Source organism: Procambarus clarkii, chromosome 56 (genome assembly GCF_040958095.1).
Source record: "Procambarus clarkii isolate CNS0578487 chromosome 56, FALCON_Pclarkii_2.0, whole genome shotgun sequence".
NCBI classification, from domain to species: domain Eukaryota; kingdom Metazoa; phylum Arthropoda; class Malacostraca; order Decapoda; family Cambaridae; genus Procambarus; species Procambarus clarkii.
The window spans coordinates 14,069,541-14,094,430 of record NC_091205.1 but is presented as its reverse complement, the minus strand read 5'-3'; positions in this window follow the sequence as shown (position 1 = coordinate 14,094,430).

The following is a 24,890-nucleotide window of genomic DNA, read 5'->3' as shown; positions in this document are numbered from 1 at the left end:
CTTTTGTTTGTGGCATGAGTTGAATTGTGGGTTTGGATACTAAACCTCGTGAATTTTAACAAATTAACAAGGTTTACTAAGTGCTTGTGCGGGGGGGGTTGTAACAAACTAGGCTGTTGTAAGAATTATCCAGAGTGGTTTATCGACAAAAGAGAATGGGAAGCTGAGCCGCATGGTGACCTGACCCCCAGGGGAATTCGCGGTGGAAATAACCAACGCTTTGTTCATAGCTGCGTAAAATGAATCATCCTATAGTATTCAGGAATTTAGAGAAAATTAGCCTTTATTCATTTTGCATTAAAATTGTATTGTATAATAGTACTGGGTACAATATCAAGAGTATTCTAATTATTGAGTTTAAGTCACCATCAGTGACGTCACGAATCAGATCTAACTTTTGAGGCGGAGTGACCGGCGGTCATAGGTCAGCAGGGTTGACATGTCTAATATTTCTCAAAGTTTTAATAACCATTTTTGTGATCGGGAACAGCTCTGCCGTTAGATGTTTGTAATTTAATTCAGTAAAATAATTCAACCAGTCTGGATCAATTCAGTATAAACAGAGGATAATTGTTATAACTTAACCGTGCTAAAGTAACTGGGTAAGCGATGCGGAACAATACAAGGTTCTAGTCTGGGCTAGGCCAGACGAGGACAAGTCAGTGTGGTCACGGAAGCAGCTAGGAGAGGTCAAACATCTTACCTCTCCCCTAGACCAGCCAAGACATCTAGCTGGTAGCCCAAGGTATAGTTGCTATTGTTAAGTATAGAAATAGTCTCATTTGCCACTCAGGTCAAGTAGGGAGTGTTAAAGTGATAGGGAGTGAACCTATTTAGATTTTGTTTTAGTTTTCGTTTAATAAATTAAATTTGTTATTAATTTGCATTTTATTGTTTCCATGTGTTTTATGTGTATACTTGTCCTGGTCACGTGGTCCACACGAGGCAGAGTTGCATTGGGCGCCGATTCTAACATCGAATCGGAATTATCATTACCGTGTAATTTATTCCACACTCAAGGTCATCGTTTATAGTGGGGATCAAGCCCCTAGGTTGATTAATTAGCGTGATCGATCCAGACCTCGATCATTGCTCTTGTATTACTGGTCTGGTGGTGGCAGCAGAGGTGACTCTAGGGTTTTGTTCAGAGCTTAGGTCACGTCATACTGGGTGTAGAATCCTAAGTCGGTCAATCGTCTTAGGACCACGTGGCGTGGAGTTGGCTTTGGTAAAAGTTTTGGAGTCCCTTGGTTTAGAAATAAAAGTAAGAATACGGGTAGAGGGAGTAGAAAGAAGGAAGTAAAGAGAGAGGACCCAAACCCGTGTTACAGCCTGGCCATGTGTCGCCGCCGCCGGGAACATGCGCCCCGGGCGTAGGACCGAACCTGGCCACAAGCCGTCGCCGACACATGTCCTCGGACAAGGAGAAACCTGGCCCCCTGGGACACCCAGGGAACCCGGCGGGCCGGCAACAGGGAGCCCCAAAGGAAAGGCGGGAAGGACGCCGAAGCACGCCCAGACGACCAGACACGTGGTCGATGGCGGCGAGGCATGGGCCCCGAGGCAGAGCACAAAGGGCGTAGGGCCCACCACGCCTGGCCACATGGCGACGCCGGCAAGGGCACGCCTGGCCGCCGACGGGGCCCCGGGCAGGGCGCGCGCCTGGGCACGCCACGCTGCGGGGCCCCCTGGACACGTACGGGCACGGCTGGACGGTGCCCCACATGAGAGGAGACCGAACGCAGGCCACTAGGGACGCGGCCCGGCGCACGCCGACCCTAAGCCAGCCACGCGACCTGCACGGCACGGGGACGCCCGACACGGGGCCAAGGAGGGCGCCCCCAGCTCTCCTGGGACTAACAGCAGAGAGCCCAAAGGACTAACTAAGGCGGCACACACGTACCGCGAGGGGATGGCGCTTGGCACACGACGCACTGGGGAGGTCCTGACTAGAATTGAACAGAAAACCTCACCTTGGGGTTAACAGTGTAGGGCAGGAGGCCCCTGCCGGAACGGTCTGGGGTGTCGCCCATGATGTCCGTGAGAGAGAGGTCAGGTACCGAGGCAGCTGGCGTGATGTCCATCTCGTGCGAAGTCGGGCGGCCGGGGAGTGGTTGCGAGGGCAGCGGCGGGGGCAGGCGGAGTGAGGGCAGAGCCCCTCTGTGCCCCCGTATTTATACGGGCCCAGATTGCTCGCGCAACGCTGCGGGGCGCGCTGCGCAAATGTTTCTTTCTCCCCCATCAGAAACATCCCCGCTTGCGATCAAGCAGTGGCCATATCTTATTGTATCGTGACATTATCTTATCTATATGCTTACTGCTATTGATCCTGATCGAAATCTTCTGTCCCATATAAACACAAATCAGCACATTGATCATCATTATTGCAGGTATTACACAGCAAATCTTGCAAAAAACAAACTCCTAAATAGCACCTGCTTATCAGTTTACAACCAAAATGTTAGGTCACTTGGTAAACATTTTGATGATATAAATGCACTACTTACAGCACTAGGTACTAAATTATCTTTCATCATTTTAACAGAAACTTGGCTAAGTAATGACTATACTCAACTCTACAATTTAGCTGGTTATAAAGCCATTCATAAATGCAGGCCTAATAAAAACGGTGGCGGTACAGCAATATATTACAAAGATACCTTCATTTGCAATAGTGTCATTAGTGATAGAGACGACTGTTGTGAATATACCTTTGCCAAGTTCTCCAGTAACTCCCTTAAATCCTCCCTGATAATCGGTGCCATCTATAGATTTCCTAATACCAACATAGCTTTATTCTCTGACAATGTAAGGAATCTTATCATAAATAACAATCTCAACAAACATCACATCATTCTGGGAGGTGATTTCAATATTGACCTGGGTCTTCAAAACAACCCTCAAGTTGACTATTTCCGTAACAGCATGCACTCCTGTATGCTAATCCCCACAATCACCAAGCCCACCCGAGTCACTCAAACATCTGCCACTACCCTGGATCACCTATGGACTAATATAACAGCTCCCCTTACATCTGGGGTAATTTATGACAGAACAACTGACCACTATCCTACTTTCCTCATAGCAAACATTGACACATCACCACCAGAAACCAAAAAATTTTCATTCAGGCTACATAGTGAATCAGCTTTAGGCAATCTCTCTAATGCACTCCACAATATTAACTGGGAATCTGAATTTAATAATTCACAGGATATAAACTCATCAACTAACCTCTTTCTCTCCAAAACTCTAAGCCTCTACAACACTCACTGTGTCCTCCTTACCAAACAAGTAACTGATAAAAGAAAAAATAACCCGTGGCTCACAAGTGGCATAATTAAATCAATCAACAAAAAACATGAATACGAAAAGAAATTTAGGAGTGGCCTAGTTTCAATGGAAGTAGTTAAAAGGTACTCATCAGTGCTTACCAGTATCATAAGAAAAGCAAAACTCATATTATGAGACTAGATTCAAAGAAGCAAAAGGCAACATGAAAAGCACATGGAATACCATCTCTAACATCCTGGGAACTAAACAACACTCCCACAACCAGATAACACTCTCTAAGGATGGCCTTACACTGTCATCTGACTTAGAAATGGCGAATGAATTTAATAGCTTCTTTTCATCGATTGGTGCTTACCTTGCAAGTAAAATCCCACAGACTCAGACACATATCAACACATATCTCTCAGGCAGCTATCCAAACTCTCTTCTCCTCTCACCAGTCAGCCCGTCAGATGTTGTGTCCATCATACACTCACTAAAAACCAAAGCTGGGAACATCAGTGAAATCCCATCCATTGTATACAAGAACGCCTCCCATGCCCTTGCGCCACCTATAGCTCTGCTGTTGAACAAATCCCTTGAGTGTCATACCTTCCCTGATATCCTTAAAAAAGCAAGAGTAACGCCAGTTCATAAAGGAGGTAATCCGTCAGACATAAACAACTATAGACCAATATCGAACCTACCCATACTATCAAAAATATTTGAAAAAATTATCTACAAACAGCTCTACTCCTATCTCGTAAAATTCGACATTCTTAGCCCCTGTCAGTTTGGCTTCCGCTCTCAAAAGAGTACCAACGATCCAATTGTCAGTCTCCTTGATATAATTTACTCAGCCCTTGACAAAAATGAGTTTCCAATTGGACTCTTCATTGACCTGAGAAAGGCCTTTGATACTGTTAATCACGATTACCTCTTATGTAAACTCCATCATTATGGAATCCGAGGCCATGCACTGGACTATATCCAATCCTATCTTAGTGATAGACACCAATGTGTAGCCATCAATAATATAATCTCTCCCATTCTACCAATAACCGTTGGAGTGCCACAGGGCAGCATCTTGGGACCTCTTCTATTTCTTATATACATTAATGATCTGCCTAATGTCTCTAACATTCTGAAACCTATTTTGTTTGCTGATGATACTACCCTCATCTACTCCAACCCCAACCCACATACACTAAATGATGTTGTTAATAATGAACTAAAAAAAGTCCACTTATGGATGTCAACCAACAAACTAACACTTAACATAGAAAAGACCTACTACATCCTATTTGGAAGCAAATCTACAAATGCAATTCAGCTTCAGATTGACAATGTAAACATTAGCAATAAAAATGATGGAAAGTTTCTTGGCTTATTCCTAGACAAGAGACTCAACTTCAGTACCCACATACAACACATAACTAAGAAAGTCTCTAAAACAGTTGGTATACTCTCCAAAATCAGATATTATGTTCCCAACTCTGCTCTCATCTCTCTATATTATGCACTAATCTATCCCTATCTCAACTATGGTATCTGTGCATGGGGTTCAACCACTGCAAACCACCTCAAGTCCATCATCACCCAGCAAAAATCTGCTATCAGAACAATATCAAATTCTGCTTTCAGACAACACACAGCCCCCTTGTTTAACTCCCTAAACATGCTAAACATAATCTCACTCCACAAATTCTCTTGTGTCAACTACATTTACAAAACCCTGTTCTTAAATGCAAATCCTTGTCTGAAACTCTTCCTGGACAGATGTAATAGGACCCATTATCACCACACCAGAAATAAATATCTCTTTGATATCCCCAGAGTTAAACTTAATCTGTGTAAACACTCTATGCAAATAAAGGGACCCAGTTTATGGAACTCACTCCCTACTGAATTGAAAAGCTGTCCCACTTTTACATCATTCAAAATCAATACTAAAAAGTACCTAATTTCATCTTCATAGTTTTTCACTTTTTGCCTTAAAATTGCACTGTACCAATTGCTACCCAATCTCCCAACCTTTATATTCCCAACTTGAACATCTTTACCATTGTGATCATTGCTGTTTTCTTATATGTGCTGCCAATCTGTTGTATAGTGTTTATAAATCTTGTTTATCTGTATCTTTTGCTACCCAGTCTCCCAATCTTTATGTACCCAATCTGAACATCTTTACCATTGTGATCATTGCTGTCTTATATGTGCTGTCAATCTGCTGTATGGTGTCTATTAATCTTGTTTAAATTACTAATCAAGCTGTCAATGTAATCAAACAGAGCTTTAATATAACAATGTGCTTTAATATACTTACTTATCTCTCTCATCTCATGTTACGACCATGGGTTCTCCAGTGGAAACCAGAGGTCAAAACTTGAGCTATTAAACTTTCTGGTAGTACAGTTGAGTGCATCACGAACGGCAATTGTTTGTATCTTCCCTGCCAGACGTAAGACTACTATTGTTTCTCAAAGAGCATTTAAAGACTGAGCTGGGGGTTGATTATTAAATAATAACATAGGCACCAACTTTGCTTACTAATACTTTCTAATCATTTGTAAAGTAACAATACGTTGCATAGGGGAAGATCTTTAATGTGCTTAGCTGCACGATCAATTAGGCTCCTTCCGGCACCACGACATGGGAGGCCTAGCTGGTCGCTAGGAGGTTCTTCTCTGGCTGGCGTTCGTGCGGACGAGACCTACTCTGTGGCTGCACCCCTAATCTCCTCCCTTCTCCTCTTACTTATTTCCCTTACCTTAAGTTCCTGTACCATTAAGTTAAGTATTGTATGATTTCTAAGTGTACCTACTCTGGTAGTAACGATTGGTGAGACCTGGGGGTAGTAGTTGCCAGTGTTTTGGGTAACCCTAAGTGTTGTGTTTTGTATTAGGGTACCACGTGGTGTCTCTACCCTAGGCTGCATCCAGCTTCAGTGCTTATCCAGTAGTACTTTACCCTAGCTTGTTCTTAGTGTAAACCTTGTATCCTGCCTACGTGGACCAAGGCTTTTAACGTAAGATAGTGTGCTAAAGTTATTATTATTATTGTTATTGGGGTGAGTGTATATGGGGGGTTGTTAAGGGGTTAATAAATAAGTACATGAATTACAGAGTATCCCTTCTTCCAGTGTGGGAGTGCATTGATCAACCCTTAGACTAACATATATGGTCTAGTAGCAAGTTATTACTACTGTGGATAGTTTATTTTGGGGGCCGGGCCTTTTAGCTCTCCCATATTTGATACTCTGTCTTCTAACTACCCTTACCCCTTAATAGTACCAGTTCCCCATAGAAGCCCCACACCATTATTTATAACAAGTGGTTGGCCAGTCCGGGATGAACATTATAAGTGTAAAAAATTAGATTCTTGAGTGCCAAAATTAAAATTTTTTGTTTTTCGCAGAACGGTTGTGTGCTAGCCTAGGGTCCAGCTCATCTAGCAAAGGACATTCTTGCACTGACTGGACACCCAGCTGGATCCCTTCACGATTAAGGTTAGTGTGGCCTTGTGTTAGGGGCCGTGCAAATTTTTGTTTTTTTCCAATTTTTATTTTTTAATTTTTTCTTTGGCTGGGAGCTAAAATTGTTAGTGATGTCATCTGAAATGCAGAGACTGGCAATGGAGCCTTCAGTGGTAGAGATAAAGAAACTTAAAAAGTCTAATTTAGTATTGTTGGGCAAGGAATTTGGCCTAGAATTAAATGACGCGGATAAAAAGTGGACTTTGGTGAATGAAATATTACAACATTGTATTGATGAAGAACTATTGGCAAGTGATACACCTTTATGCCAGCCTAGCCAAGCAGAAAGTGCAACTCATAGGGATAGAGAATTAGCTTTAGAGTTAGCAAAAATAAAATTAGACGCTGCCCGTACTAGTGGCTTTACAAGAATGTAAATACTGTACTATCCAATGTATTCTCTCAAACCCAATGTACCTTCTTGTATATATATAAATAAATAAATAAATAAATAAATAAATAAATAAATAAATAATGCCCATCCTACTGCGTTCCAGCTCCCAAGGGTCCAGCTGCCGACGCGCCAGCCCCCGAAGTTCCAGCAGAAGCGTTCCAGCCGACGTGGTGCCTATTAACACTTTTTTTTTTTTTTTTTTTTTTTTTTTTTTTTTTTTTTTTTTTTTTTTTTTTTTTTTTTTTTTTTTTTTTTTTTTTTTTTTTTTTTTTTTTTTTTTTTTTTTTTTTTTGAGATATATACAAGAGTTGTTACATTCTTGTACCCTTTCAGTTTATTGTATTTGATTGTAATTTGTTTCAGCTTCATGCATTAATCCCGTTTTCTCTAAAGAGTTATATTCCAGCATTATTTGAGCATGATCTGTTTTGCAGTCGCACTTCCCTTACTGCTGCAGTTTCCCCCATGGCCCGTTGCCGCTAATTTTGTATCTTCGGCAGCGGCCGAAGATACTCATCATTCCCTTGTTGGCTCCCAGGTTCTATATGGTCCCTAATTGTCTTGCAGTTGGACTTCTACTTATATCCGAAGTTTTCCCTGGTGGCCATTTGCCACTACTTATTTATCTTTGGCAGATGTTGATGCACCAGTTGCAAATGTCCAGCTGCTGGTGTTCCAGCTGTTGATGTTCAGAGGCAGGATTTTACAGTTTACTTTTGGCAACTGTTGTTTGTTAAGCCCTTATTTTACCCTTGTTGACCACTAGTGTTCGTGTTGTGCATGCTACGTTATTGTTGGTTTGTTAAGGTTAGGGTTTCCCTGCTTACTTCCTCCTCCCCAGTGTGGGACATTTACTTATTTATCTATTTATACAGTTCCTACTGTATCATACTACTACTTATTTAAGTTCTTTATTATTAGGTCCGGGTTTTAGTCGCCTTACTTCTACCCCTCCCTCTGCTTTACTTGTTATCGTTTTCTCTGGCATTTTTCGCCATGCCCTCGGTCGGCCCCGTACTAGGCCCATTAGCTGGGCCAGTCCGTTACGCCCTTAGCCGGGACCCCTGTGGAGCCCTTAGCTGGGCGGGCCCGCCCTGTTAGCGGGCTAATGGTCCTGCGACCTAGTACTTTGGAAGGAGTATTTTTCTGCTTTTCCCTATCCTTCTAGTGCTTATGTATCTCTTTTACATTTTCTTAGTGAAAACTTCGTTATATTTGTAAGGTACTATTTATTGCTTGTGAATGTATGTGTGTGTGTGTGTGTATATATATATATATATATATATATATATATATATATATATATATATATATATATATATATATATATATATATATATATATATATATATATATATATATATATATATATATATATATATATATATATATATATATATATATATATATATATATATATATATATATATATATATATATATATATATATATATATATATATATATATATATATATATATATATATATATATATATATATATTCATTAGTTGCTATACTAATTTATAGTACTGGCATTCACTCGTTTACGCCTCTTAAGGCAGTTTCTTAGGCTAACTATCCAGCTCTAACATGCTTTCAGAGGCCAACATACAATGGAGATCACTGTAACGGACTCGGTTACCATCCTTATAACTTGTGTTCGTGTCACTCTGGACGCAAGCATGTTGCAGTTACGCCTTAAGACCTGTTTCTTATATTTGATTTATGATTTTATTTATATATTGATTGGATATTATATACATATTGGTCATATAAATATTGATTATGTTGGGCTTGTAGCGAGTAGATTATCCCAATAATATACTCGCTCCAAATGCATTGTTAATATTCCTGTCAACCTTTGGAGATGAATGAGGTGAGGTGTTGCCCGAGCATATAAGCAGCAGAATAGCAAACATTAACCAGAGTCTACTTTCAGGTGTGGTCTAGAGCAGACACTTGCGAGATACTGTACCGACGCTCAGTGCGCTCAACTCACACCAAAGTATCACCTGTGTACTTCTGTATATTAGACCAAATATATATATAGTATCTTAGTGTCTGTGTTTATTGTCACCATACTTTACGTAACAATAGAACCGTTACATTGGTGACCCCAGAGAGTTTCGACGATACCCAGCCACGACGGACTACAACATGGACTCTCACTGGACCTCTACTGCTACTGTTTGCTGTGATGGAACACTGCCAACACCCTCGCCACAGCTATGATTTTCATCGCGTCCATCTCTGCATTTTCATGTACTACGGCTTGCTGCTCCACGATCGTTACTCACTCATCTGACAGCCTCATCAATGATTACATCATGTTGGATCTACAGCTTGTCCTGCCGACTCTCCGTCGCTGCCAGGGCACTGCTTGTCCTACGCCCACGACAGCTGCTCTGTCATCAGATTCATCTACACGTTCACTGCATTTTGATACTTGGCCGACTCAAGCCCTTTGCGCAGTACAGGACATACAGCTTGCGTTTCCGACACTTCGTCGCCTTCAGGACAATTCAGCTCTAGATGTGATTACCTCGTTGTCCTAACTACGTGCCTACATTACCTCCTAATGTCCTGGTGCCCGAGCCCATCCGCCCCGGATCTAAATGCTCCACCAGCGACCCAAGGACGCAACAATTATGCACATTCTTCTCTCCTGCTACACCGAGCTTGTCCACACACTGCCTACATCTTTTGGTACCAGACTACAATTTCCACAGTCAACAATGTAGTACTCGGCGTGTACAGTCCTAATCAACCCAAGACGCTACAGCTTCGACACAGAGCAGACAGCAGACTACGACCGCATCGAGCCGCCACGCTCTCGCTCCCCGAGTTCAGACACTCACAATTCTCAATCGAGCCGCCACGCTCTCCCACATAGAGCTCCACGACTCCGGCCTCACTCAGCTCTCTGCTCTGCTCCAGGCTTCGTCTCAAACGTTTGCGACACTGCTAAATCCAGAGACACATCCGCCGACTACCCAACTTTTCGACCACAGTTACCAGCAGCACCGCCACCTACGACAACGGATGATCCTGTACGACCTCCCACCCTACAACCCCAGTTACCAGCCGCACCACAACCTGATCCTACGACGACGGACGATCCTGTGCGACCTCCCACCCTACGACCCCAGTTAGATGACATCAGCGAAGAGGAAGAAGTTAACTTTGATGGTTATGTAACGCGAGCAGGGCGTACAATTCACTGACCAGCTAAGTTCTTTGATCAAGTATTTTTCCTTTTATCCCCTGGGAGGGGGAGTTCTGTAGCGAGTAGATTATCCCAAAAATATACTCGCTCCAAATGCATTGTTAATATTCCTGTCAAATGCATTGTTAATATTCCTGTCAATATTCCTGTGAATCGACTTGAGAATGGTCCAGGACTGACCGAAACGTCGTCGTCCCTTCATTTTCTAGTGTGTGGTCTGGTCAACATTCCTGTCAACCTTTGGAGATGAATGAGGTGAGGCGTTGCCCGAGCAACACGGTGAGGTGTTGCCCGAGCATATAAGCAGCAGAATAGCAAACATTAACCAGAGTCTACTTTCAAGTGTGGTCTAGAGCAGACACTTGCGAGATACTGTACCGACGCTCGGTGCGCTCAACTCACACCAAAGTATCACCTGTGTACTTCTGTATATTAGACCAAATATATATATAGTATCTTAGTGTCTGTGTTTATTGTCACCATACTTTACGTAACATTAGAACCGTTACAGGCTGTTCTATTGTTTTATATTACTCTATTGGATTATTTTGAAATGAATTATTACTTGCTAGATCCCTCCCCCTGGATTAACTTCTGCGTCACGTTCATACTGCATGCCCGTTTCTGCCCACCCTTACTGCCTTAATACTTCCAGAACCGACTACGGAGGGTGCACAAGGTACACTATTGATGAACAAGGAAAAGGAATGGAGCCCGAGGGCAGACTACTGCACCCATGAGGTCGTCACCACCCTCACCGCTGGGGGGCGGGCCGCAGCGACAACAACGGACACAGGGTCGACCCTGGGGAGTCGGCCTCGGTGAAGGCGGCTTCCCACTTCCCACACCCGCCCTGGGGCCGGCCTTTCAGGCTTGGTCCCTGTGAGGGCGGGCTCCAGCAATGACCAGTTTTACGACATCGTGCACAGCGCCCCTACTTGGGTGTACTTTCCCCTGCTGTACGATCACCTCACAAGGACATTGCATGGGGGGTACACCTTGCCCTCTATGCTCTGGATCGTCGCGATGATGCCCTCACTAAGGACGCTGTTTAACTTGTAGTATGTTATGGTCACTGCTTGATCGCAAGTGGGGATATTTCTGGTGGGGGAGAAAGAAACATTTGCGCAGCGCGTTCCGCGGCGTTGCGCGGGCAGTCTGGGGCCGTATAAATACGGGCGCACAGTGGGGCTCTGCCCTCACTCCGCCTGCCCCCGCCGCTGCCCTCGCAAAGCCCACCCACCTCCCCTTTGCAAGCGGCTGTCTTTGTACCCCCGTCATGCTTTGCACAGTTGTCCCCTTTTCTCCCCACTGCATGTGGGAAGGGGGGTGCAGCGCCGGTCCCCAAGTGTCCCGCTGTCCGCAGCTAATACTTTGCCCAGTCTAGGTGCTAGTAAGCCCTACTTGTAGTCACACCCCCTTCTCCTTATTAATTAGGTCTTTTACGGCCTCTTGGCCGGGTACATTACGTGTTATGTGGTCTCTCACTTATTAGTTATTCTTTGTGTCCTGCCTGTTATATCCTAGTGTTATATAATTACTACACATTTGCACTCGGCCTTAATTCTAGTACCAGTTAACCTTTAGGTTTCTGCAGAATTAGTTTCCATGTCACTATAGGCTAAGGTCTCATACTTACTACGGGTGTACCTTTTAAGTTAAATCTAGTCCTCGGACTTGGAATTGTTACTGTTAATTCTTACTTTATATATTTACTTTATATATTTTAATATAAACGTTATATATTTACTTACTTTATATATTTGAAATTTTATATATTTACATGTTCAATATTAAGTTTAATATAATATAAACTTTGTTATAAGTCTATAATATAAACCGTGTTTAATATAAATTTATATATTTACTTACTTTATATATTTGAAACTTTATATATTTACATGTTCTGCAGAATTTAATCTTCAATAAATTTAAAGCCCCATACTGCCAGTATCTTTCTCCCCCTGATCAGAAAAACTGCCTAGTAGAACGGCTAGTTTAACTTTAACTGTAAACAGTTTAACTGTTTAACTACCTAGTAGATCGGGTTTGCAGGTCCCTTTTTCAGTCGGGAGGAACCTGGCTGTTTTTATTGCCCCTCCTGGGATGCGGGCACGGTTCCTGTCACAGGAACGAGTGGTGCCTCGCCAACCTTTAACCCTAGTTAAAGGTTGGCGAGGCACACTCACCTTGCAAGGCCTAGTTGGTGGGCTCTTGCCCCTCTATGCCCATATGGCACCTCACGTTGGCTTCAGCAAGGAAGCAGTTTCACTTGTAGCATCTGTCTGGTAGACCCGGTTTGGTAACTTTCTCAGTCGGGTAAGCCTGTCACAGGCAAGGTTACAGCCACAGCGCGAGTAGTCACATTCCTAGTTACAGCGGCCAGCCGCCGCGTTTGCCCTTCAGGGTTGGGGGTGCTCCGCCGGAACCCCCAAAGTGATAAGCCTGCAGATAGCTAAGAAATATTCCCATGATTTGTAAATTAGTGTAATTAAATTAATGCAACTTTCATTTACTACCTATAGATGTAGTTATTAATTGTAATTGATTTAATACTTTATCATTATAATAATAATAATAATAATAATAATAATAATAATTTTTATTTAGGTAAGGTACATACATAAAGAGATTTTACAAGTTTGTTGGCTTTATAGATAGAGCTAGTACATACAATGCCTAAAGCCACTATTACGCAATTAAAGCGTTTCGGGCAGGAAAAACATTAATGACTAAAGCTTAAAACTAATGGGTAAAAAGAATAAGATGTGTTGAGTACAAATAAAAATAGAGGTAAAAGAGGGGGGGAACATTGTTGAAAAAGCAGCACAAATACAATTACAAATTATTACAGAAAATTACATTCAAACAGCGTTGATTTGAAAAAAAACAAAAAAAAACATACATGGGTTGACAACAGAGGGGTAAGGTGGGTTACAGGGAATTTATTAGGTATAGCTTCGTTTTTAACTTAAACTGGTTGAGAGAGGTACAGTCTTTAACATGGTTGGGAAGGTCATTCCATATTCTGGGCCCCTTGATTTGTAGAGCATTTCTGGTTTGATTAAGTCGTACTCTAGGAATATCAAAACTGTATTTATTTCTGGTGTGGTGCTCATGGGTTCTGCTACAACCTTCTATGAAGCTTTTGAGATCAGGATTGGCATTATAGTTTAGCGTTTTATATATGCATAATACACATGAGAGAATGTGCAGTGACTTAATGTCTAACATATTCAGGGATTTGAGTAGGGGTACCGAGTGATGTCTGGGGCCAGAATTGGATATTGTCCTAATAGCAGCTTTGTGTTGAGTAATTAGAGGACGTAAGTGATTTTGGGTAGTAGAGCCCCAAGCACAAATACCATAGTTGAGATATGGATAAGGATAAGGATTATTCATTATTATTATTCTTTAAATCTTTATTGTTATGCACTAGGCAATAATTATTTATCATTCACCCTAATTAGCTATTTGATTCATTAAAAATAATTGCTTATCATTATACTATTTGTTATTATTATTATTTATTATGTAATAATAATAATTAATTTATTATTTATTAATTTATTATATATTTATTATTTACCATTATAAAATAAACAAGTCCCCAATCTGAGCACGTTTTCTTCCAACCTCAGAAAAAGAACACTGTTTTTTGCCCAAAAAACGGTGGGTTTTCTGAGGGAAGAGAAAACGTATGTCTGGAAGCTGACTTTAACCGCCCAAGCTGCGCGCGCAGCGGCCCGAGGTTATAAAGCTCGGTGTGCAGACTGCATGGCCCCTCTTCCCGTCCAGCAAGCAGCTGCTCACTTACAAAACGCCCACCCTCCTCCCGGGAACCTCTGCATCCTCAGTTTTATTTTGAAAGGGACGGCCCACAGACGTGCTCAAGGGGCACTTGTTCTAGCTTGCTAGGCATTTGCTGTACCTTTGGGGGTGCTCCGCCGGAACCCCCAAAGGTGATAAGCCTGCAGATAGCTAAGAAATATTCCCATGATTTGTAAATTAGTGTAATTAAATTAATAATAAATAAATAAATAAATGTTTATTTAGGTAAGGTACATACATACAAGAAATTTTTACAAAGATTGGTTGACTTATAGGTAGAGCTAGTACATACAATGCCTAAACTTACTATTACGCAAAGCATTTCGGGCATGAAAAACTTAAATGACAAGCTTAATACTAATTGAGCATAAAGAGTAGAATGAAAACAAAAAATGAAAACATAGCTGAAAAAGAAGCACAAATACAATTATGTCGACAAACAGCGCTCTTTAAAAAAAAAAAACAGACATTGGTTGACAATAGAAGGGTAAGGTAGGTTACAGGGAATTTATTAGGTATAGCTTCGTTTTTATCTTAAACTGGTTGAGAGAGGTACAGTCTTTAACATGGTTGGGAAGGTCATTCCACATTCTGGGCCCCTTGATTTGTGGAGCATTTCTAGTTTGATTAAGTCGTACTCTAGGAATATCAAAACTGTATTTATTTCTGGTGTAGTGCTCATGGGTTCTGTTACAACCTTCTATGAAGCTTTTGAGGTCAGGATTGGCATTATAGTTTAGCGTTTTATATATGTATAATACACATGAGAGAATGTGCAGTGACTTAATGTCTAACATATTCAGAGATTTGAGTAGGGGCACCGAGTGATGTCTGGGGCCAGAGTTGGATATTGTCCTAATAGCAGCTTTGTGCTGAGTAATTAGAGGACGTAAGTGATTTTGGGTAGTAGAGCCCCAAGCACAAATACCATAGTTGATACCATAGCAACTTTCATTTACTACCTATAGATGTAGTTATTAATTGTATTTGATTTAATACTTTATCATCTAAGGATTATTCATTATAATTATTCTTTAATATTTTATTGTTATGCACTAGGCAATAATTATTTATCATTCACCCTAATTAGCTATTTGATTCATTAAAAATAATTGCTTATCATTATACTATTTGTTATTATTATTATTTATTATATAATAATAATAATTATTTTATTATTTATTAATTTATTATATATTTATTATTTACCATTATAAAATAAACAAGTCCCCAATCTGAGCACGTTTTCTTCCAACCTCAGAAAACAACAATAACAGCACTACCCAATATATAAACAAAGGCATGGGGCGAAAGCAAAGGTAAAATTACAGTAAACATTGTAGCATGAGGAAGCACGCCATGACTAACAGTCAGACTGTAAAGAAGCACTTATATAAAGAACAATATCCAATTCTGGCCCCAGACATCACTCGGTACCCCTACTCAAATCCCTGAATATGTTAGACATTAAGTCACTGCACATTCTCTCATGTGTATTATACATATATAAAACGCTAAACTGTAATGCCAATCCTGATCTCAAAAGCTTCATAGAAGGTTGTAACAGAACCCATGAGCACCACACCAGAAATAAATACAGTTTTGATATTCCTAGAGTACGACTTAATCAAACCAGAAATGCTCTACAAATCAAGGGGCCCAGAATGTGGAATGACCTTCCCAACCATGTTAAAGACAGTACCTCTCTCAACCAGTTTAAGTTAAAAACGAAGCTATACCTAATAAATTCCCTGTAACCTACCTTACCCCTCTATTGTCAACCCATGTATGTTTTTTTTTTTTTTTTCCAAATCAACGCTGTTTTAATGTAATTTTCTGTAATAATTTGTAATTGTATTTGTGCTGTTTTTTTCAACAATGTTCCCCCCTCTTTTACCTCTATTTTTATTTGTACTCAACGCATTTTTTTCTTTTTACCCATTAGTTTTAAGCTTTAGTCAGTAGTGTTTTTTTCCTGCCCGAAACGCTTTGCGTAATAGTGGCTTTAGGCATTGTATGTACTAGCTCTATCTATAAAGCCAACAAACTTTGTAAAATCTCTTTATGTATGTACCTTTGCCTAAATAAAAATTATTATTATTATTATATTATTATTATTATAACATAAATAAATAATAATTAACGGCACAAAAGAAGTCGCCCAAGCAGCAGACCTCACGTCGACTGGGTGAGGGAGCTCAAGGTACAGGGCTGAGCAGATGGGGGAGGTGGGGGTGGACAGGCCTCCTCCCGATTGTGCTTCAAACAACAGCCACCTACTGGAGAAAACCGAGTGCCCCATAACAACACCGAGGGTCACCTTCCCCACTAGGTCCACTGCACCTGCATTTGGTCACCAAGGCTGAACCAACAGGCGCCATACTCCCTTACTCCATTGTACCCCTGGCTTTGCCTGTATCTCAAATTGCAAATTGTTACTTACAGTGTACTTGAGAGTACTTGTAAGCAATCTACCTCATTTTTTCTTTTTTTTGCTCAATTTGTTTGTGTATTGTTTATATCTTTGTTTTGTATTTTTATATCTTTTGTTTTGTATAGTTCATGTTTATATGTTTTTTTCTTTAATTTCATTTATTACCTAGGTTGCCTAGCCTCGCCATACTCCCTTACTCCATTGTACCCCTGTAATTAAGCCCCTTGTAAGCTACCTCATTTTTTTTCTTTTGTTGTTCATTTTGTGTTTGTTTTGTACAGTATTGTTTATAAATTTTTCCCCCTTTTATAGCTTAATTTTACTATACAATTTGCCTTTCTTGCCTTGTTTTCCTGCAACCAGCTTTTTTATGCAGACAAGTATAGACCCAGAACTAAACCTGTTATCCACTATCTATGACAATCACAGTCGTGTCATAGGCAGCGTAGGGGATGGACGTTTGAGGGTCCTCCCCTGCGTTTGCACTCGTTATCGTGGGTGTAATTGTACCTCCGACAGTTACGAAGCCTAATAACCAATCTGGGACACACACAAACACACCAGGTGTGTCTGAAACTTGGTTATCACCTGCACTGGTGAATTACAAGTTTCATTTGTAGCTGTGTTGCTGACGAGCGAGGGGAGGCTGTTGATCAGGCCTCAGGCGTCCCCTCCTCACTCGCCTGTTGGGCCTAAACCACACGTGTATCAGGTACACGACAATAGCTCTTGCGTCATACTACCGCTGAGCCGTGTTTGCCTTGTTCTTCGACCGAAGACGTTAGTGACCATGAAACAATGCAGCCTCAGTTCAGTGGAGATACTTTGAGTCATGCATTAACTCTCCCACTTCTACATTGGTTGATGTGAAGTAGTGCTGTGACGATTGAGTGTGGTTAGAAACTTTAATTACAAAACTGTGTGACTATACAAAGTGTAAGGGCACTGGTGTGGCACGCTCTGTTAGGCCTAGCATCTCGCCCGGCCAGGGAATGAGGATATGGTGCCAGGAACACCTTCATGATCAACATGCTTCTTGCACATCTCTCCGCCAGCTCTCAAGTACTACGGTTTGTTGCCTGTGTATGTCAAGTTTTTGTCGAGTGTTAAGTATCTGTTAAGCAGATACTTATGCATGTACCACCAACTTCAATTTTTTTTCCGCGCCAACCTGCAAGGTGCGCTGTGACCTTGAAAATAGTGGAGCCTCATATATGCAGGCTGGCCGATTTATTTCAGATTCAGATTCAGATTCAGATGTTTATTCAGGTAAGGTATATACATACAAGTGATGTTACATTAATGGATTGATATATAGATAGAGCTAGTACATACAATGCCTAAAGCCACTATTACGCAATGCGTTTCGGGCAAGAAAAACATTAATATCAAGAACTTAATACTAATTGAGCATAAAGAATAAAAGATGTTGAGAACAAATACAAATAAAGATAAAAAAAAAAGGGGGAACATGACTGAAAAAGCAGCACAAATACAATAGGTTGACAAACAGTGTTGATTACAAAAAAGAAAAAAAAAAGAAAATAACAGACATGGGTTGACAATAGAGGAGTGAGGTAGATTACAGGGAATTTATTAGGTAGTGTTTAGTTTTTATCTTAAACTGGTTGAGAGAGGGACAGTCTTTAACATGGTTGGGAAGGTCATTCCACATTCTGGGCCCCTTGATTTGCAGAGCATTTCTAGTTTGATTAAGACGTACTCTAGGAATATCAAAACTGTATTTATTTCTGGTGTGGTGCTCATGGGTTCTGTTATTTCTGCTGATGTTGTTTGATGGTTGGCGGCCCCTTCCACCCTGTGAATAGGCCATTTGCTGATGTGCTGCTTTGTGGTTCACTGTGGAGCGAGTGTACCGTAATACTCTGCATATAAGTGTTGTGTCTTTAACGCCATGGCAACTGCCCTGGATAAGGTGCCGGGCAGCACATCGCCGTTGCCAGATAGTGACTTTGTGGACCCATCGCACGCTCGTCAATTGTTTTCTAATGACGGTGCCACCTCCTCAGTGGTGCCCCACGACACATCAGAAGGCGGTGCAGATGATGAGGGATTCACGGTGCAAATGAGTAAAAGTCAGCGCCGTAAGCAGTTGAGAAGGGCACGATCAAACCCACCAAATTCGGCTGCTGTCAGACATGTGCGGCTAGATTTTCCTCTGGGAACCACAGTAGAGAGAAAAGTGAAGTGGTTTTGTGAAGCTTCTGAGGCACATTATGATAAGGTCATTAAGTTACCTAGAGATGAAAGTGACTATGTCTTCGTTACAAACGATAGTGCTTTTGTAAATGTGTTGCTAAACACAGAGTATGCAGGCATTAAGATGAAAAATGCAGCACCTAGGCGTCCAAAAGTAAACATTGTCATATTCAATGTTAATAAACTCATTAAGCCTGAATATCTTTGTGATGAAAATATTGTAAACTCTAAACGTCTGAGAAATGGACTCATAGCTGCCACATGGAAAGGTGCCACGCCTATACCGGACAGAATTTACTCTAGAGCAGCTTTAGGTCGGCACTATAACATTGCACTCTACAACCCTCCCCCTCGTAGGTGTTATAAGTGTCAACGATGGGGACGTCACGTAGCCAGGTACTGCACAAGCAAAAACTTTTTCTGTGCCGTGTGTGGTGAACCTCATAAATCTGAGGTGTGTTTTAAACTCATAAAGGAACTGCAGTCAGTAAGTGAAAAATGCATAAACTGTGGCAGGAGCGGTGTTCAAGCCTGGCACCTTGACTGTGTCAAGCGACCAGCTGCTTACGGCCAGGTGCCCGGCCCCGCCCACCCGGGAGGACGGTTGCCAGGTACAGCTGCCGGCTCTAATTCCTGTGCAGAGCCACCTGGACGTAGTGTTCGTAGCAGCTGGATACCAAATACTTCACCATCTGCCAAGCACCAAGTGCATCACGGGGCCAGACGACAGGTGTCTGTTCAACCTGCGCCTGCCCGTCAGGTGCCAGGAACCTGCTGCCTCCCGGAGGTGTTGACACAACACTCGCCATACCCTTCACACCACCATGAAGAGCAGTTGCCAAATGCTGCCATCAGTCCTATTCGCTGTTCAGAGCCATCTGGAGGTGATGTTCGCTCCAGCTGCCTACCAAACTCACCACCTTTAAATTACGAAGTGCACAAGGGGACCGGTACCAGACCGAAGACTCGTGCCATCATCCCAGCTCCCCCACAAGAACCAGGTGTTGCATCTCCTGCCAGTGGTGGGCCTTCCCCTGATGTAGAGTGGCCACTTCCTGGTTCTGGGATAATGTCACCTACTGTGAGACCACCATCCACAGCTGGACCCCACAGTCAACTGGAAGTGGGGGATAAGGAACTGGATCAAAATGAGACACATCGCAACCTCAGCCTCCCTACCACCTCGCCCTTGGGTCGCTCCACTGTTCAAGCAGTGGTTGCCCTTCGTGACCGGTTGCAGGAACACCAGCAGCATTCACAGCAGCAAACGGAGCGGCTGCAAGAGCAACTCCAACATGAGAAAAAATCCACCAGCGATATTTCGATGATGCTCACGCGTATGAGGGGACTTGTAAGCAATGACTGCCAAACTCCCCCTTCCACCCCTGAACCCTCCAAACATGTGTTCGCTTGCCTATCAGGGGAAACTTCTAGTGATCTTGAAACCTTGTGTAGTGGAACCCTTCCACGCAAGTTAACTGCCAAAGTTGTGCTAAACTATGTTCAAAACGACTCTATAGCTGGAAATGACAGACAAATTGTACTAGACCATTGGATGCAAATGTGTGACATTGGTAATAAACTAAGAAATGTTCCTGGACTTATACAGTAGTGCAATAGATAATATGTATATAGATAATAAATATTAAGTGAACTAATAATATCAATATATAATGCTTACTGTAAATGAACAAACAACTAAGTTATCCATCCTTAGCTGGAACATTGCGTCCCTCAAAAAAAGGTTCTCAGATTTACATCACAAAGTAACAACTGAACACATTGATATTGTATGTCTCCAGGAGTGCAGAGTTCCCGCAAGATCCTCACCCCCGAAATTGTCCTCATTTGTTTCTTACAACCTCAGATCCAGTAACTCTTGCATTTTATACATCAAACAATCCCTACCCCATCAACTTCTGCCAGAAAAACAAACTGCCGGTCAACAGTATCATGGAGTGAGGATCTATGTGGGCAACTCTGTTCTCAATGTATTTAATCTATATGCTCCAGCAGGAAAGTTAAATTATATTGATCTTCCGGCCTGCGCTCAAGCAGAGCCCACCATCATTCTTGGTGACTACAATGCTAGACACAGGGACATTGGTGGCTCTCGCTTCAGTAACGGTAACGGGAATCAACTGCTGTCGCTACTAAATAGTCACCAAGATGTGCAGATTGTGGGTGACCTTGAACCCACGCATATTTGTGGAGGCATTCTAGACCTCTGTGTTGGTTTCAACGTCTCTCACGTCTGGTGCACATCATCTATTGTAACAGATTTGTTGTCAGATCATCACCCTAGATTGACTACTCTATGTATAGGAAGTACTATCCTGCCCGGTGGGACTTTCAAACGCAAACGGCTCAGTGTTCCTCTTGCTCGACGTGAAGACTTTGTTGCTCATGTGTCAGAGTGGTACAGCACTTATGATCCCTCCACAGTCCAGACAATTAACGACGGTCTAGTACAGAGCATTCAGATGTTTGCTGACCCTTTAGGTCGGCCCCCTGCACCATCCAATAGTCGCAACGATATGAAAGGTAATAAACGCCATGCCTATTACAATGACCCCAAACTGCGTACTTTGAAACGCACTGCCAGACGAGTTGGGCTTGCATATAGGGAAACACGTACGCCAGCAATGCTCAAGCTCTTTCAGAAAGCCCTAGCCAAGGCGAGGGAGCGCATGACAGAGCTCAGGCAAGATAACTGGGAAACTTTTGTTAACAGTCTCAACTCTCACACCCCCCTCAGCCAGGCATGGAAGGATATTAAAAGAATTAAAGGCGATAAGCTCGGCCAAGTAGCACACCCTCACCCTCTACACAGAGCAAACGAGTTAGTCGATGCTTGGGCAACCACCTCTAGCTTCAATAATCTTCCCCCAGACATACAGTTCAGATTAAATGCTGGTTACGGAGATCGAGAAAGGCTCGTTGACTTCATGCTCCACAAGGAAGATGAATGCAACGTGCCATTTACTGAGTTTGAATTACTCGCGGCCCTAAACAAAGGCAAAGCCACATCCCCCGGTGAAGATGGTATCACTTATGACATATTGCGTCTAGTGCTCCCTTTAGTACCAGGGAATCCCCTACTTGAGCTGTATAATATGAGCTATGTTACTGGGGAGCTTCCTAACTCTTGGACCAACAGTATAATCATTCCAATTCCCAAGCCAAATCAAGAGAATGCTTTCCGCCCAATTTCCCTTACTAGCTGCATTTGCAAAACATTCGAGAGAATGGTCCTAAACCGTCTCCTCCATAGAATAAGAACCATGCTATCCCCCCAGATATATGGCTTCATGCATGGAAGGAGTGTGCATCATTGCATCACCACCTTTCTTACCCTGCACACTGAAAAGTCATATACCACCTTCCTAGATCTTAAGTCTGCCTTTGATATTGCAAATAGACATGTTATCTTGAGTGAGCTTGCAAGAATGAATATTGGTGGTCGGCTTCTTTGTTGGATCAGGGGTTACTTATCCAACAGGAAGTCATCTGTATTTTTCCAGGGGCATAGAAGTGTAACAAGAGACTTTGAACTAGGCACCCCGCAGGGTGGTGTCCTCAGTCCTACCTTATTCAATATCTTAATAAACACGCTGTTAAACTCTATACCGAGCAAACCCAACGTCCACATCATTAGCTATGCTGATGATATAATGATACACACCACTGGGTATGCTAACACGCAGAACACTCTTAACTCTGTATTAGACTCATGTCAGGACCTAGGTTTAATTATCTCAGCAGAGAAAACAAAGATATTAAATCGGCGCCCACCCAGGCAGGGAGGAGCTGTTCGCAAGATGCAACTGTCCGATGGCTCCCAGCTTGACTATGTAAACAGATTCAAATACCTTGGCCTTGAGGTGCCACTGTACGGTCCTGTTGTATTCAGACTCTGTCGTCAGTTTAAAGAGAGGCTCCGAGCTCTCAAGGCTGTTGCAGGTTATCACTCAAGCTATGGTGCCAATGTCAGAATTGTCAAAATGATGTACTTTGCATACATCAGATCTTTAGTGGATTATGCTGCACCTCTGCTTGTTTTGATGCCTGAAAGAAAGCTTGGAGGGCTTGAAAAATTGCAAAACGAAGCCTTGAGGATAATCCTTGGGTGCCCTCGTACCACAAAGATACTTAATATGAGAAAGGAACTTAATATTCTGAGCGTTGTTGATCGTGTTACTGAAATTAACTGTCAAATTGGTATAAAAATGCTTAGGCTAACTCATCCTAATCCTTGCACAGAAGCCCTCCAGAATTTCTTTATTGAAGATCAGCATTGTTCCAAATGGATAACAAAAACTGGAACTCAACTCAGAATGTATCAGGTTCATGATTTGTACCAAGAGAAACAACAACGGCACTTTCCTGCACCGTGGGAGGTTACACCCTTTCCAGTTTTAATCCCTCCCTTTCCACCCAAGAAGCAAATTAGAGATCAGCCCAAGCTTCGTCTTGAGGCAAAGCTCAACGCCTTAAGCCATATTGATGCTCTGTCCACAGAGCATTCTCTCTCTCAAATTATATACACTGATGGTTCCCTACACCGCACCACGGGTGCAGCTGGAAGTGCAGTTGTCCTGACAATGGGCGATGGCCTATACTTTGAGTGGGGAGTCCGTATAAACAACTGGGCCTCTACCCTTCAGACTGAACTATTTGCCTTGATCCTTGCACTGAAATGTGTACAAGTCTCAAAACTTGATACATTAATTGTAAGTGACTCCTTATCATCCTTAAATGCTCTCAACTCTTTAAGACATAACTGTAACATGCTCGTGTCCGAAGCTAGACACAAATACAACAAAATTATTAAGGATGGTAACAGAGTCCATTTCATGTGGTCTCCATCTCATGTTGGCCTCCGAATGCATGATAGAGCTGATAAGTTAGCCAAAGAATCTGCCTTTAAAGGAGCCGTTGAGTGTAACCTTGGATTGTCAATGAGCAATCTGAGAGCAGCTGTACACCGAGAACTTCAACAAGATCTTGTAGATCTGAGGCAAAGTGAAATTGACACCAGTAATTCCATCTATCATCATACTATCATGCAAGAGGAGCCACACATCTATGGATCATCCAATAAAATCAGCAGACTTCTAGATGTTACTACTGCTCGGCTTAGACTCGGTTACAAGTATCTCTGGGAATTCTCATTATCTGCTGATGTAGACCTGACCAAATGTAAACTGTGTCAACAAAATTATTCGCACACCCTCCGTCACTATGTGATGGAGTGCGAAAAGATACGTGAATTTAGAGACAATTCTATAACCAATGTTCCAGCGATGTGTCAATATTTCATTCAAAATGATCTGCTACCAGAAATTTTAGCCAAATATCCCCAGTTTGCTAACTGTAGGTAGTAACTAAGTGATTGTAACCTATCCACCGCTGCCCACTGGATGGGGGGCGGTGTGCAGGACAAACATATAAATTTTGACACTAGCTCTCCACATATGTCAGTTGCTTAATTTGGAACCTGTACTTGAGGTCGATCTCGAACCCATTGTTGATGTGATGACTTATATTGAATTTTGTAACTAGCTCATCAAGATTGTAACTTGCTTAGCTAAATGAATTGTGGGGTTCAGTCCCTGAGCCCATTATGTGCCTCTGTAACCCTTTCCACTACCGCCCACAAGATGGGTATGGGGTGCATAATAAATGAACTAAACTAACTATGACAATCATCACTTTAATGATCTAAAATGGCCACTGCCTTTTGGAAACGAAAGGCGGTGGGGTTTCTGATAGGGAAAGAAGAGACAATTGCGCACTGCGTTCCGCAAGGCGCGGTGCTGACAGTCTGGGTGACATAAATAGCGCGGGAAGGGAGGTCTCGCTCTCACTCCATTCTCGACACGGCCTGCGATTCACGAAGCGCCCACCCTCCTCCCCCCTTTCTGCTGGCTGCCAGTTTTCCTGGTTCTGACTACGTCAGTCGTTGTTCTTCAC